Source organism: Bos indicus x Bos taurus, chromosome X, assembly GCF_003369695.1.
Source record: "Bos indicus x Bos taurus breed Angus x Brahman F1 hybrid chromosome X, Bos_hybrid_MaternalHap_v2.0, whole genome shotgun sequence".
Lineage (NCBI taxonomy): Eukaryota > Metazoa > Chordata > Mammalia > Artiodactyla > Bovidae > Bos > Bos indicus x Bos taurus.
Genome location: NC_040105.1, coordinates 16,091,135 through 16,106,897, shown reverse-complemented (window position 1 = coordinate 16,106,897; position 15,763 = coordinate 16,091,135). Strand labels below are relative to the sequence as shown.

At 43.4% G+C, this 15,763-nt stretch overlaps 1 protein-coding gene across 1 annotated transcript in view; it reads left to right on the top strand.

The window, feature by feature from the left end:
* Positions 1–14,828: 14,828 nt before the first annotated feature.
* The window catches only part of SCML2 (Scm polycomb group protein like 2), a 120,564-nt gene continuing 119,629 nt past the window's right edge, over positions 14,829–15,763 (top strand). Inside the window, exon 1 of the mRNA XM_027534264.1 lies at positions 14,829–14,998. The gene's annotated coding sequence lies outside the window, so the exon portion shown is untranslated. The remainder of the gene's footprint in view (positions 14,999–15,763) is intronic.

The following is a 15,763-nucleotide window of genomic DNA, read 5'->3' as shown; positions in this document are numbered from 1 at the left end:
ATAACTGAATCACTTTACTGTATACCTAAAACTAACACAGCATTGTTCATCAACTATGCTCCAATATAAAATTAAAAAAAAAAAATAGCTACACATGGCCAGTGACTACCACAGTAGAAGCCAGATTTAGAACAAATATCCTTCAGGATAACTTGCAGAAAGAACTCTAGAATCATTTCAGATTAGTAAGTTGTACTGGTGTGTCAAACCTTTGATTTAGTAATCAGCATTCTCATATAGTGAAAACTGTAGATGTTATACTATTTCTGGAAGCCTCAATAGAATCATGTTGTTTTTAAGTATGCTTTCTAGGAAATTTTTATTTATCTCATCTTCTGCAATTTGGCTACTAAAGTTCGTTTCTCATTTACAAAGTTTTTCAAAGTCACTTAATATTTGAGAAAGGGAATTAGGACAACTCATTTATTGAAACATTTGTCATTGAAAAATATCCTCCTAAAATAATCCTGAATGTCCAATTCAGAAATAGTAAAACATATTTGGGACTGTTGGCAACTCTATTTACCAAGGATTTAAAATACTTAAGGCTGTTCACACCAAAAAACATTTGCAGTCATTTCCTCAGAGAGACGGCCAGAAAGTTGGCCCATCCTGCACTGCCAAAGCGTTTTATGAAAATTTTAAGCTTGCCTGTTATTTGTGGAAACTTGCTAGCAAATGGGTAGACGACAAGGACTGGATTGTTCATGATACTAAACTTTTAACGTGTTGTGTCGTGCTTTGGAAATTCATGGACTTAGGCTTGGTATTTTTTTTTCCCCTTTCCTAGCTGACACTATATAATAAAAAAGGTTTGCACACTTTGGGTTTACACAAAGCATCCCACAAAACCACAACTTTCCATCTTCTTTTCTCAGGAACCTGGATTGAGGTCCCTAGCACTAGAGGGGAGAAGAGAGGCCATTGAGAGCGCTATGCTATTCGAGGCCTGCAGGACCCTGGGCTTTAGACCATGTGGTTGACTGACTCCCTCCCTCTAGATGCCCAGAGGCATGGTTTGGAAAGACAACTTGCTGGAAATGTGTGGAGAGTTTGGTGGAAATTTCCAAAAGCCAGAAGCTAAAGATCTTCTTTAAGAAAAGGAAGAAAATATTCTCTGAGTGAACTTCATGTTGGCTTGTCTGATTTCACTATGTCCTATATTCAAAGTTTACAAGACTTTGTATGAAGGGTTATTTTTATTTATTTACATAAACATAGGTAAGGGGGCTTCCCTGGTGGTTCAGAATCTGCCTGCAATGCAGGAGACAGAGGAGATACAGGTTCCATCCCTGGGTCGGGAAGATCCCCTGGAGAAAGGGATGGCAACCCACTGCAGTATTCTTGCCTGAAGAAGTCCATGGACCAAGGAGCCTGGTGGGCTACAGACAATAGGGTCAAAAAGAGTCGGACACGGCTGAAGTGACTGAGCATGCATGCAAACACAGGTAAGAGTCCATTTGCTTAACAAGTGAATACCTATTGGCGCCTGTAATTGGTATGTTAACTTCACTGATAGCTCTTTGCAATAAGATTGCTTCTTTGTTTGTGGGTTGTATGCATCTAGCACGTGACCCAAGTGTAGTAGGCTCAGTAAATATGTTCTTCCTGAATGAAGACTGAATGTGTTCAGGGTATCATGCAGACAGATTACAATGCCAGATACTGGGTTTAGACCAGCCTGAGAGGGGCTTATGTTTGGCCGGTGGGATTGTTTTCCACTCACTTTAGAGTCTGGTGCCCTTTAAATCAGTCACAGTCCTAGATAGGAGCAGAGCCTAATTTAACCCAGGTCCCCTGACTCCCCATGCTTTTTCTAATATCCTCATGATAAACCCTATTCAGAAACCACGTACTTTGGGAATAGAGGTACTGCTATAAAACCTGTCTGCTGCTGCTGCTGCTAAGTCGCTTCAGTTGTGTCCAACTCTGTGCGACCCCATAGACAGCAGCCTACTAGGCTCCTCTGTCCCTGGGATTCTCCAGGCAAGAATACTGGAGTGGGTTGCCATTTCCTTCTCCAATACATGAAAGTGAAAAGTGAGTGAAGTCGCTCAGTCGTGCCTGACTCTTCGCAACCCCATGGACTGCAGCCTACCATGGGATTTTCCAGGCAAGAGTACTGGAGTGGGGTGCCATTGCCTTCTCTGATAAAACTGTCTAGAATACTTGAATTGTGGTTATCTTTCTAAATTCAAGCCTTTGAATGTCCAAGTGTCCACTGTATTGCTTTTTGTTCTTTCCAGCAGTTTGCTCATTAACTCAACATTGCTGTTATTATTGTTCTCCATTTTTAAAAATCCTTCCTAAATCTTGATGAGAGACTGTGTAGATTCCAAAGCATTCTTACCTTACTCCATTATTTCAAACAGATAAATTTAAATATTTTTTAAAGGGTAAGCCTTTGTTTTTGAGTTTCTCTAATGTGTGTTTTGGGAAACCAGGATTTTTCAACTAACAAATTGTAAGGGAAAAAAAAATAGAGAGATGGAGGAGCAACCTATAGATAAAAAGACTCTAAAGTCTTATCATCCAAACTTGTGTACCTTATTTGCATCCTTTTTTCCTAAAGCTGGGAAAAAGTATGGTATTTTATGGGACAACTGGAAATTTGAACAGTGAATGGGTATTTGATGATATTAAGAAATTATTTCTAATTACTTAGGTCTTGCTGTTATTGTGGTAGACAGGATAATGGCTTTCCTCAAAGATGTCCACATCCTAATCCATGGAACCTGTGATTGTATGGCAAAAGGGACTTTGCAGGTGTGGTTAAGTTAATGATCTTGTGTGGGGAAATTATTTTGGATTATTTGGTGTGCCCAATGTAATCACAAGGTCCTTATGAAGGAAAGAGACTGGGCAGGGGAGTCAGAGAGGATGTGACAGTGGAAGCAAAGGTCAAAGTGAGGAAGATTTGAAGATGTTATACTGCTGGCTTTGAAGACGGAGGAAGCAGCTGTAAACCAAAGAATGCAGGTGGTGTCTAGAAGCTGGAAAAGACAAAGAAACTGATTTTCCTTTAGACCCTCCAAAAGAAACACAACCCTGCCTACTCCTTTTGGACCTGAGACCTCCGGAACTATAAGATAATAAACTTCTGTTGTTTTAACTTGCTAAATTTGTGTTAATTTGTTACAGCAGCAGTAGGACACTGGTATGTTATACAAATAGTCATCTTTTAGAGATATTTAATGAAGTATTTACAAAATAAATATGATATCTAGAAGTTGTTCCAAAATAACAGAGGATAGGGGAGATCCGAGAGGGGTGTGACTGAGGCAGAATTGGTCATAATCACTGGGGCTGAGTGATGGGCACCTAGTGTCCATTATGCTATTCTACTTTTGTGTATTTTAGAAATTAAAGACATATACACATACAAAAAAATAGTTAAATGTAAGTGTTATGACCTAAAAGACTTCAGAGATCTAAGTTGGTAAAATCCAAGCTGTACTCGCTTAGGGATGGTAACACAACCAGAGTAAATCACAATGAACATCCCACCAAATATATGTGTGTATATATATATATATATATATATATATATATATATATATGCTGCTAAGTCGCTTCAGTCGTGTCCGACTCTGTGCGACCCCATAGACGGCAGCCCACCAGGCTCCCCCGTCCCTGGGATTCTCCAGGCAAGAACACTGGAGTGGGCTGCCATTTCCTTCTCCAGTGCATGAAAGTGAAAAGTGAAAGTGAATTTGCTCAGTCGGGTCTGACTCCTAGGAACCCCATGGACTGCAGCCCACCAGGCTCCTCCGTCCATGGGATTTTCCAGGCAAGAGTATTGGAGTGGGGTGCCATTGCCTTCTCCATATATATATATATATATATATATATATATATAAAAGTATTATCAGTATGAGTAGTGAGAGGGGCCATTTGTCAAGCTGGTACTGGAACAGGAGGATGGCCCAGAAAGACAGGGATTGGAAGGGAAATGAATGGTGTGAAGCCCCAGGGAAGTTGAAGAGTTATGTCTCCAGACATCTATATTCACAAAGGAACAGAAATGCAATGAATTGAACCGCTCAGGAACAAAGAACATTCCATGCTTCACAGGGCAGAAAAAAATGATATGTGCTATCTCTTAGACCTCCAGTCACCTTAGCCTTTGAGGGTAGGCAGGTAACCACTTCTATTCACCATGTTCCCACTTCTCTCAAATCCAGACTCTCCTAATTATACTCTTTCTTTTGTCAGATGCCTTTGCCTGCTTTTCCATTATTCCTTATGTTAGTTTGCTTTTCTACTTTTCCAATAAAATTCTCTTGGTTGTTGGCTTTATTTTTTTCTTGTTTACTTTTGGCAGAGCAGAAGTAAATAGCAAACAAAATGCAACTGCCCAAATCTACGGACCAGCCACTATATTGGTTTACAAATCTGTATTTAGACAGAAAACTCAAAATGGAAGAAAGTTCAATAGTTTACCTACACAGTACCCCACCTTGCTTGAGTATGAAGTGAAAGCTGCCCTTGAATTTGAATAAAGCAAAACTTTCATTATCAAGATAACTAAGGTTACTATAATTGGAGGCCAAACTACTGCCTTAATTAAAGAGAATTCATCATAAGAAGGAAAAGGAGAAAATAATTGGAAGACAAATTACAATAGCTTTAATCAAACAGAACAGCTTGTGGGAAAGTGGGGGACAGCAAAGTCATCTGCAATGCTTGCTAAGAATGAGGGTGATGCTTCAACAATATGGATGAATCTTGGGGACAAAATGTTAAGTCAAAGAAGCCAGACACCAAAGAGGACATACAAATCCATTGGTAAGATATCCAAGAATAGGCAAAACTGATCTACAATGATAGAAGTCAGAACAATGGTTACTTGAAGGCAGGAAGGGAATATTCTTGACTGGGAGGAGTCATAAGATTTTCTGGGGTGCTGGAAATCTCTATACCTTGACGTCAGTGTGAGTACATCTGTGCATGCATATGTAAAAATTAATCAGACTCTATGTTTATGATATGTGCACTTTATTGAATGTAAGTTTAAGGTCCATTGAAAAAAAAGAAACAACCAACAATGAAACCACACTTGTTGAAGTGGCCTTGTGAGGTGGTCAGTCCAGCTTGCCAGCTGCCTGTTCTGGTGCTCCAGTCCTCATTCCCCTCCCTGTGACCATCAAAGCCCAACTGCTCTGACTATTCCCAGCCTCTGCCCACTCCAGCCCATGCTCTTCGAGGCTGCCGCTGGATGGCCAGTGGCCTCCTGCCAGCACGTGCCCATCTTGACTGCTCTCACAGAGGTCAGCCTTCCATTAGGAGACAGGAGCAGAGCCCTTGGCACTGTAGCAGCAGCTTGAGGGGTTGTGGGGATCTGCATTTCTCTTTCAACAACTACCCTGCTTAGCAGCCTTCAGTAGTTCAAACACCTTAGCATGACACTCGAAGTCCTTTCTAAATTGACCCCTTCATATTTTCTACAACCCAGTGAATGTTTTGAATCTTTCACTGTTCAAAGACCATGCTGTGACTTCTCATTACCTTGCACATATGTGGTTCCCTATCATCTTGTTTGTTTGTTTGGCAATCTCTGCATTCTTCCCCTCTGAGTTCAAATATCATCTCTTTCACCCTCTAAAAAAATAGGCCATGGGGAACTGGTAACTGTGGAGTGTTTATTATCAATAAACAGATAGCATTTATGTGTTTTTTATACATATCTTCTTTAACCTTCACTCTAAGACAGTATCTCCAAGTTGATTTATCCACAGTATTATAGTGACTTGTTTACACATAACAGGCTATGACATCCTAAGGTGCTATATAAACCACAGTGCCTCAAGTTTATAAGTTCTCAAAACAAATATCTGAACCCCCTACTCCATCCTCTCAACTGCAAGGCTTAAAATATGAGAATAAAATGATTTCAATAATGGTCCAAGCAGGAACAGAAGGTATGCTGCTGCTACTGCTGCTGCTGCTAAGTCACTTCAGTCGTGTCTGACTCTGTGCGACCCCATAGATGGCAGCCGACTAGGCTCCTCTGTCCCTGGGATTCTCCAGGCAAGAATACTGGAGTGGGTTGCCATTTCCTTCTCCAATGCATGAAAGTGAAAAGTGTAAGTAAAGTCGCTCAGTCGTTCCTGACTCTTCCTGACCCCATGGACTGCAGCCCACCAGGCTCCTCTGTCCATGGGATTCTCCGGGCAAGAGTACTGGAGTGGGTTGCCATTGCCTTCTCTGAACATAAGGTATAGTCATATATAATTTTGAAGAGCATTGAATGAATTATTTACAGAGGTGTAGGTAGTTTAGGGGAACTAACAAGGGATGCTGAGGTTGCCCAGGAATTAGTAGAAACTGGAAGCTGTACCTGCTTCTCCCTCTTCCTGAAGGCTTAGTGAGAACCAGTCCTGAAAGGGGAGACCCTGCCCAGAGCTGTCATAGTGGAGATACTGCCACTGGCAGTCTGAGGTCCCAGGCAGGAAGAGAGTGGGAAGAACTCTCTCTCTTTCCCCACCCTGTGTCCCCCTCCCCCCCCATCACATTTGCCATTGGCCAAACCAGCTGACAAAAGGGCCAGCACTACTGAAAAGTAAGTCCCCACCCAGGGACAAAGAAGGGTGAAAATGTGTGGTGGTGGGGGGGGCAGCAGCGTGGGTAATGGCTCAAATGGAGAAGAACCAGCACAAAAAGTGTAAAATCAGAACTAGTAAATGTTTTAACTATCCAAAGGACATTGTGTCAGTCAGTCAACTGAAATTCCATTCATTGGGTTATGCAGTATTATATGGTACATCTAAAAATTTTTGCTATGATGAAGGGTGTGATAGAAGATACTAGTTCTTTTGAAGATTTTAAACCCCCTCCTTTCCTCCCTCTTTCTTTTGATTGGGTGTAAACTCCTGGAGTGTTCAGTTTGTCTTATTCATTTTGATATCCCCACCTCCAACAGAGCTGCATACAGTTCAGTTCAGTTCAGTCACTCAGTTGTGTCCAACTCTTTGCGACCCCATGAATGGCAGCACGCCAGGCCTCCCTGTCCATCACCAACTCCCGGAGTTCACTGAGACTCACGTCCATCGAGTCAGTGATGCCATCCAGCCATCTCATCCTCTGTCGTCCCCTTCTCCTCCTGCCCCCAATCCCTCCCAGCATCACAGTCTTTTCCAATGAGTCAACTCTTTGCATCAGGTGGCCAAAGTACTGGAGTTACAGCTTTAGCATCATTCCTTCCAAAGAACACCCAGGACTGATCTCCTTTAGAATGGACTGGTTGGATCTCCTTGCAGTCCAGGGGACTCTCAAGAGTCTTCTCCAACACCACAGTTCAAAAGCATCAATTCTTCAGCGCTCAGCCTTCTTCACAGTCCAACTCTCACATCCATACATGACCACTGGAAAAACCATAGCCTTGACTAGACGGACCTTTGTTGGCAAAGTAATGTCTCTGCTTTTTAATATGCTATCTAGGTTGGCCATAACTTTCCTTCCAAGGAGTAGTCGTCTTTTAATTTCATGGCTGCAATCACCATCTGCAGTGATTTTAGAGCCAAAAAAAAAATAAAGTCTGACACTGTTTCCACTGTTTCCCCATCTATTTCCCATGCAGTGATGGGACCAGATGCCATGATCTTCATTTTCTGAATGTTGAGCTTTAAGCCAACTTTTTCACTCTCCACTTTCACTTTCATCAAGAGGCTTTTTAGTTCCTCTTCACTTTCTGCCATAAGGGTGGTGTCATCTGCATATCTGAGGTTATTGATATTTCTCCTGGCAATCTTGATTCCAGCTTGTGCTTCTTCCAGCCCAGTGTTTCTCATGATGTACTCTGCATAGAAGTTAAATAAGCAGGGTGACACTATATAGCCTTGACGCACTCCTTTTCCCATTTGGAACCAGTCTGTTGTTCCATGTCCAGTTCTAACTGTTTGTCTTATTCATTTTGTCTTATTAATTTTGATATCCACACCTCCAACAAAGCTGCATACAAGTGTTCAATAAATGTTTGGTTTTTGACTGAGGGACTGGGTGAATGTAATAATGGCCAAGTGTACCCTATAATCGGAAAAGGCAATGGCACCCCACTCCAGTACTCTTGCCTGGAAAATCCCAAGCCTGGTAGGCTGCAGTCCATGGGGTCGCCAAGAGTCCGACACGACTGAATGACTTCACTCTCACTTTTCACTTTCATGCATTGTAGGAGGACATGGCAACCCACTCCAGTGTTCTTGCCTGGAGAATCCCAGGGACAGAGGAGCCTGGTGGGCTGCGGTCTATGGGGTCACATAGAGTCAGACACGACTGAAGCAACTTAGCAGCAGCAACAGCAGCAGACCTCATTCATGTCTCCCAGGAGACATTTGGTTGACAATAATAATTTAGGTTCTTTTACTATCAAATAAGTAAGCAGCAGCAGCAGTACCCTATAATGTTCATTGAAATTATGCTAGTTTTCACAGTATATAAAATATCTGACTTGGACAAAGTCAGCTTATATCTCATTCATTTTGTTGGTAAGAGATGAATCTATGTTTTTTTTTTTTTTTTTTTAAAGTGTGGGGATCCATTAAGGGAAGACCTTGTGGTTTTTCAATAGATTTGAGTAGCACTTTCTCAGCTGTGGAGCATGGCAGATTTTATTATTCCCATTTTTTAAAGGAAAAAAGTTGAGGGATGGAAAGATGCTAAAGAAATCTAGTTAGTAGATGATAGACTAAGAATTCAAGATAAGAGCTCAGGCCTCCTGATGCTGCTCTGTCTTTTGATAAGACATAGTCTTTCTGTTAGATTGGCATCTCTCTCTTCATATCACAGACTTTACCTCTTGATATTTTTCCAAGGAAGTTACTATTTTGAACTTAGGAAAAAGAAGTTTATTTTAACGAACAATAACAATCCTAAATAAAAGCAATTTATATCTTATTGACGTTATCTTGATTTAATGTGGAAACAGTGAAAGTGTGTTAGTCGCTCAGTCATGTCCAGCTCTTTGTAACTTCATGGACGGTAGCCCGCCAGGCTCCTCTGTCCATGGAATTCTCCAGGCAAGAATACTGGAATTGGTTGCCATTCCCTTCTTCAGGGGATCTTCCCGACCCAGGGATCCAACCCAAGTCTCGGGAAAGGGTCAGTTTGTTAGAAACAAGTATCTGAAGATGTTTGTAAACTCAGCTACTATTTTAATTAGTTATTTAATACCAACTATATAGAATTTTTCACTAAAGTGAAAACATGCATGGTGAGTTTACCAGGAATACCTTGGATCTCTAGCCTCTGCCAGGCTTAGGCATCTGTGTTTTAGGGAGAAAGGAGTGCATGAAGTGGGAAAACTAGAGGGTAACTTCACTAAGCATCTGAAAACTTGAACTTGATCTGTGCAAATAATTACGTTTCAATATACAGATGCCTGCTGATGGAAATCTAGATTAAACCTGCTTACCTAGGAAAGACTACTGGAAAAGCCATAGCTTTGAATCCCAGATTGGTGGGAAAGATTGAAGGCAGGAGGAGAAGGGAACAACAGAGGATGAGATGGTTGAATGGCATCACCAACTCAATGGACATGCATTTGGGCAAGCTCCGGGAGATGGTTAAGGACAGGGAAGCCTGTTGTGCTGCAGTCCATGGGGTCACAAAGAGTTGGACATGACTGGGCAACTGAAAAAAATCCTAGGAAGGAAGATCATATTTTCATTCTGATGAACTAATATTAAATCCTAAAAAAAGCAAAACGGCTGTCTGGGGAGGCCTTACAAATAGCTGTGAAAAGAAGAGAAGTGAAAAGCAAAGGAGAAAATGAAAGATATAAGCATCTGAATGCAGAATTCCAAAGAATAGCAAGAAGAGATAAGAAAGCCTTCCTCAGCGATCAGTGCAAAGAAAGAGAGGAAAACAACAGAATGGGAGAGACTAGAGATCTCTTCAAGAAAATTAGAGATATCAAGGGAACATTTCATGCAAAGATGGGCTCGATAAAGGACAGAAATGGTATGGACCTAACAGAAGCAGAAGATATTAAGAAGAGGTGGCAGGAATACACAGAAGAACTGTACAAAAAAGATCTTCACGACCCAGATAATTACGATGGTGTGATCACCGACCTAGAGCCAGACATCCTGGAATGTGAAGTCAAGTGGGCCTTAGGAAGCATCACTATGAACAAAGCTAGTGGAGGTGATGGAATTCCAGTTGAGCTCTTTCAAATCCTGAAAGATGATGCTGTGAAAGTGCTGCACTCAATATGCCAGCAAATTTGGAAAACTCAGCAGTGGCCACAGGACTGGAAAAGGTCAGTTTTCATTCCAATCCCAAAGAAAGACAATGCCAAAGAATGCTCAAACTACCGCACAATTGCACTCATCTCACATGCTAATAAAGTAATGCTCAAAATTCTCCAAGCCAGGCTTCAGCAATACGTGAACCATGAACTTCCAGATGTTCAAGCTGGTTTTAGAAAAGGCAGAGGAACCAGAGATCCAATTGCCAACATCCGCTGGATCATAGAAAAAGCAAGAGAGTTCCAGAAAAACATCTATTTCTGCTTTATTGACTGTGCCAAAGCCTTTGACTGTGTGGATCACGATAAACTGTGGAAAATTCTGAAAGAGATGGGAATACCAGACCACCTGACCTGCCTCTTGAGAAACCTATATGCATGTCAGGAAGCAACAGTTAGAACTGGACATGGAACAACAGACTGGTTCCAAATAGGAAAAGGAGTGCGTCAAGTCTGTATATTGGCACCCTGCTTATTTAACTTCTATGCAGAGTACATCATGAGAAATGCTGGGCTGGAAGAAGCACAAGCTGGAATCAAGATTGCCAGGAGAAATATCAATAACCTCAGATATGCAGATGACACCACCCTTATGGCAGAAAGTGAAGAGGAACTAAAAAGCCTCTTGATGAAAGTGAAAGTGGAGAGTGAAAAAGTTGGCTTAAAGCTCAACATTCAGAAAATGAAGATCATGGCATCTGGTCCCATCACTGCATGGGAAATAGATGGGGAAACAGTGGAAACAGTGTCAGACTTTATTTTTTTTTGGCTCTAAAATCACTGCAGATGGTGATTGCAGCCATGAAATTAAAAGACGACTACTCCTTGGAAGGAAAGTTATGGCCAACCTAGATAGCATATTAAAAAGCAGAGACATTACTTTGCCAACAAAGGTCCGTCTAGTCAAGGCTATGGTTTTTCCAGTGGTCATGTATGGATGTGAGAGTTGGACTGTGAAGAAGGCTGAGCGCTGAAGAATTGATGCTTTTGAACTGTGGTGTTGGAGAAGACTCTTGAGAGTCCCCTGGACTGCAAGGAGATCCAACCAGTCCATTCTAAAGGAGATCAGTCCTGGGTGTTCTTTGGAAGGAATGATGCTAAAGCTGTAACTCCAGTACTTTGGCCACCTGATGCAAAGAGTTGACTCATTGGAAAAGACTGTGATGCTGGGAGGGATTGGGATCAGGACGAAAGAGGACGACAGAGGATGAGATGGCTGGATGGCATCACTGACTCGATGGACGTGAGTTTGAGTGAACTCTGGGAGTCGGTGATGGACAGGGAGGCCTGGCGTGCTGCCATTCATGGGGTCGCAAAGAGTTGGACATGACTGAGCGACTGAACTGAACTAAAAGAAAGGTACAAAAGGAAGTAATCAAACATACTTGAGATACAGGAGTATTTTGCATTCAATTTGGGCTGGCTGGGGATGACAGATCTCCTTTAAGCTTGTCACAGGTTTTGGGCTGAGTCAGGAGAACTATAGGAGCAAATCCACAGAAGGAAATCTGAGGCTTGAAAAATAAGCATGAAATTTAGATTTTACTAGTCTTAGTCCTTATTCTTTCAGTTCATATAGTCTCATTTTCATGTTTTATAGGCAAAATTAAACATCATAATAGTAGGTATTCATTATCCATTCATCTATTCACTCATTCAACAAATATTTAACAGCTTTCTACTGTGTGCAAGACACTTCTGTGTAATGTAAAAGAAACAGTGATGTTCTGACCTATGCTAACGTTAAAAAGCAGTCTTGAGTTTATTTTTGCAAAGGGAGAAAAGTAAGGTACAAATAAATAAAATAATTTTTATTGGATGTCTATATACACTTTGCTGACAAAGGTCTGTATAGTCAAAGCCATGGTTTTTCCAGTAGTCATGTACAGATGTGAGAGCTGGACCATAAAGAAGGCTGAGTGCTGAAGAACTGATGCTTTCAATCTGTGGTGCTGGAGAAGACTCTTGAGAGTCCCTTGGACAGCAAGGACATCAAACCAATTAGTCCTAAAGGAGATCAACCCTGAATATTCATTGGAAGGACGGAGGGTGAAGTTCTAATACTTTGGCCGCCTAATGCAAAGAGCCAATTCATTGGAAAAGACTGATGCTGGGAAAGATTGAAGGCAGGAGAAGGGGGCGACAGAGGATGAGATGATTGGATGGTATCATGGATACTTAATGGACATGAGTTTCAGCAAATTCTGGGAGTTAGTGAAGGACAGGGAAGCTTGGAGTGCTGCAGTTCATGGGGTCTCAAAGAGTCAGACACGACTGAGCAACTGAACAAAATACATGGTCTATAACAAAAGCATATGATTGATGACTAAGTTGGAAGGGATAGGGACGTTTCAAGTGTATATTCAGATGCTGATTCTGGCACCTATTTGGGATGTAATGTTACATTTCCTCTTCCATAAAATGGGAATAAGAACTTTGTGAAAGAATGTTAGGAATATTGAAAATTATGTATCTAAAGAGGCTATCATGATTCTCAGCACTTGGTAGGTGCTCAATAGATGGTGGCTGTTATTGTTAATAACATTTAATATAACAAGGAGACTCTTCTATAAATGCCTAGGTGATCACAGTCATTGAGAAGATATTCTAATATAGATAATGTGAATTACATTATTAGAATTAGGGCTTCAGTAATTTCATGGGAAATATGGGAAGTAGATGAGGCATTCTTGAAACAGGCAGTTTATAATCAGAGTACTATTTCTACAATTTAATAAATGGTCCGTATGTGTAAGAGTCTTAAGTGAAAAGTCTTTCAGAGAATGTAGGATGAATTTCAGATATTTCTACTGCATCAGGATTAGAAAGACAATGGCCAGTAATTAAAAATTTACCCCCCTCAGTAGCCCATACTAAGGGTTTGCTAAGATTAAACTTAAATATTTATTTTTTTTTTCTGTTAAAGGTAACTTTCTAGCTTTTAAAAACATTTTTGAACCTTCATCTTAGACCATTTCAACTTTTCCTCCTATGTGATAATATACAACTGATGCAACAAATCTCACTTTAATATTTGCACCTGAACCAGTGAACCAGTGAAGTTGTTCAGTCGTGTCCGATTCTGCAATCCCATGGACTGTAGCCTACCAGTCTCCTCCATCCATGGAATTTTCCAGGCAAGAGTAATGGAGTGGGTTGCCATTTCCTTCTCCAGGGGATCTTCCTGACCCTGGGATAGAACCCAGGTCTCCCGCATTGCAGGCAGATGCTTTACCGTCTGAGCTACCAGGGAAGCCCTAGTTTGCACCTAATAATGGCCTAATTTTTCTATTTTCATCTTCAAATTTTCTTGAATTTTGCACTAAGATTTATTCATTTTAAAGGATGCAATTTGATCTTGTGCTATTTTCTAGTGTTTAGATACAATAAATAATACTTTAATTTGGTCCTTGTTTAACATTGCATAAGTTGTGTCCTATGAAAATAATTTTATTCTGCATTGTAGAAAATGGATATATTCCACATTAAAAAAAAAAAATTTCGGTTTCTATTCCCGAATTATGATTTTAAAACTCATGTCCTAAGTAAAACTCATGTACTAAGTTAAGCAGATCATGGATGCAAAACCTTCATTCTACTTTTGAAAAAAGTTGTCGAGAGAAAGGCCTGCCAATGGTTTACTTTTAGCTAACACAGCACATTGTATTATTTTTCAGACAAAAGTTTTAAATCTGCCTATACCCAACCTCACAACGAGGAATGGGATGTTTTTCTCTGGTTTTTTGTCTGCTACATTTTGTGCCGGGAGAGATTCCCTTTGGAGCTTTTTTTTAACGCCCGCCCCCTGCCCCTAGTTGCGACCTCCACCTGCGCAAACCGTTGGGTTCCGGGCCAGGGAATTGAGCAGAGGAGACCCCAAAACCCACTCTCGAAGACGCTCCCGAGTACTTTCAAGCCTGTGAGCGAATTATTTTACTCTCCAGGTTAATCTAGTTCCCGTTAGCTCAAGCCTGGGTTTAAGGGAACAACTAAATCTGGAATGTGGAGCTGGAGGGGATTGCTGGCAAAAACTCATGGAAAAAAAAGAAAAGCTGTTTCGAGGACTATGCTGCAACCCGCGAAGGAGTGGCTTTGCTCAAGCTGCTCTAACGAACTGCTTTTTCCTTGCTCATCGAATTTGCTCGAGCTCCTAGGGAAGCGCCTGCCTTTTCGGTGCGTGGCCAGGGTGGGCGGTGGCCGAGAGTCACAGTCGATGGCTAAGGGGAAAGCATTCCCCTTGGATGAAACTTGATGCGCATCCTGGGCTCCGAGTTGGGGGCCCACCACGGTCTTGGGTGCAGGGGCTGCGACTTTTTTTTATTTTTATTTTTGGCGGGAGGGCAGATTGGGGCGGGGTTGCGGGGAACGGACGAGGGAAAACTGCCAAGGTCTTGCCCGGGTTTGCAGAGTCTCACTGTTGGACACCGGCCGCAGGAGCTTCCGGCAGAGCCCCCGGCTCGGGCCCCGCACGCGGCAAACGGTCAAAGTGCGCGGCTGCGGCAACCGCAGGGCACGCGGACGGAGGGGAGGGGGCGGGGCCGCGGTGGCGGTTGCGGGGCATGCGCGGCTTCGCGCGCGGCTTCTCAAACATGGCGGCGGCGGTGTGAAGACCGGTGCTGGCTCGCGGGATCTGTGTGACAGAATTTCGCTCTTTTCGCCGACGAGACTCGAGGTGTGAGGCGACTCCGGGCTCCGTGAAGACCAGAGAGGAGGAGTTTTGGCGTTCTGGGCTCTGGCTGTTTTCCGCGGAAGGTAGGGAGTCTCCGGCGGCGCGTCCCCCGCGAGGAACGCCCCCTCACCGCTCCGCGGGGTCCGGCCCCAGATCGGTCCCTCACTCCAGTCAGCCACTCTCCGAGGCTTAACCCCAAAGGTCCCCTACCCCTCGGTGGCCTCGCCCCCAAGGCCGGGACTCCCCTGCCCCGCGTAGCGCTTTCCGCGACGCCCCTCAATCGCTCTCGCGCCGCCCCTCACACTTGGGGCCCGGTCGCCCGGCACCGGCCCATCCCGCCCGCGGCGTTCGGAGGCCTCACTCCAACGGTCCCCTGACCCGAAGCGCGGACAGCACCTTCTAGAGCATCCTCCGCCCGTGGGTGGGGCCGGGCTGGGGTCCCGGGACAACGCAGGTGGGCGGCGGGGCTGAGGAGTAGGGATGACTTTGGTAGTCTGTGCTGAAACTGGTCCCGGAGTTTTCCGGAGACTTGTGAGAGAACTTTTGGAGTTTCTGAAGGAAATGTCAGTTGGGAAGGATGCGCTTGTGGCCGAGCGCGGGCTTGGGCCCCGGTGCCAGGTGTGTACGTTAGACTCGCGGCCCGGGACTCGGGGCGGATGGGTTGAGGGCAGCGCTGGTGCCTCGCTCTCGGGGGAGATAGGGGGCGGGAGGGCGCGGCAGGCTCTGGCGGTGGGGTGCGGGTGGGAGTGGGGGGCCGAAGAGTGGGTCTGCTGCTCTCAGGAACGGCGAGGCGGCCGCCGCGGTATCGCGGCAAGACTGGGTCGCAGGACCACTGTTCTTTTTCGAGA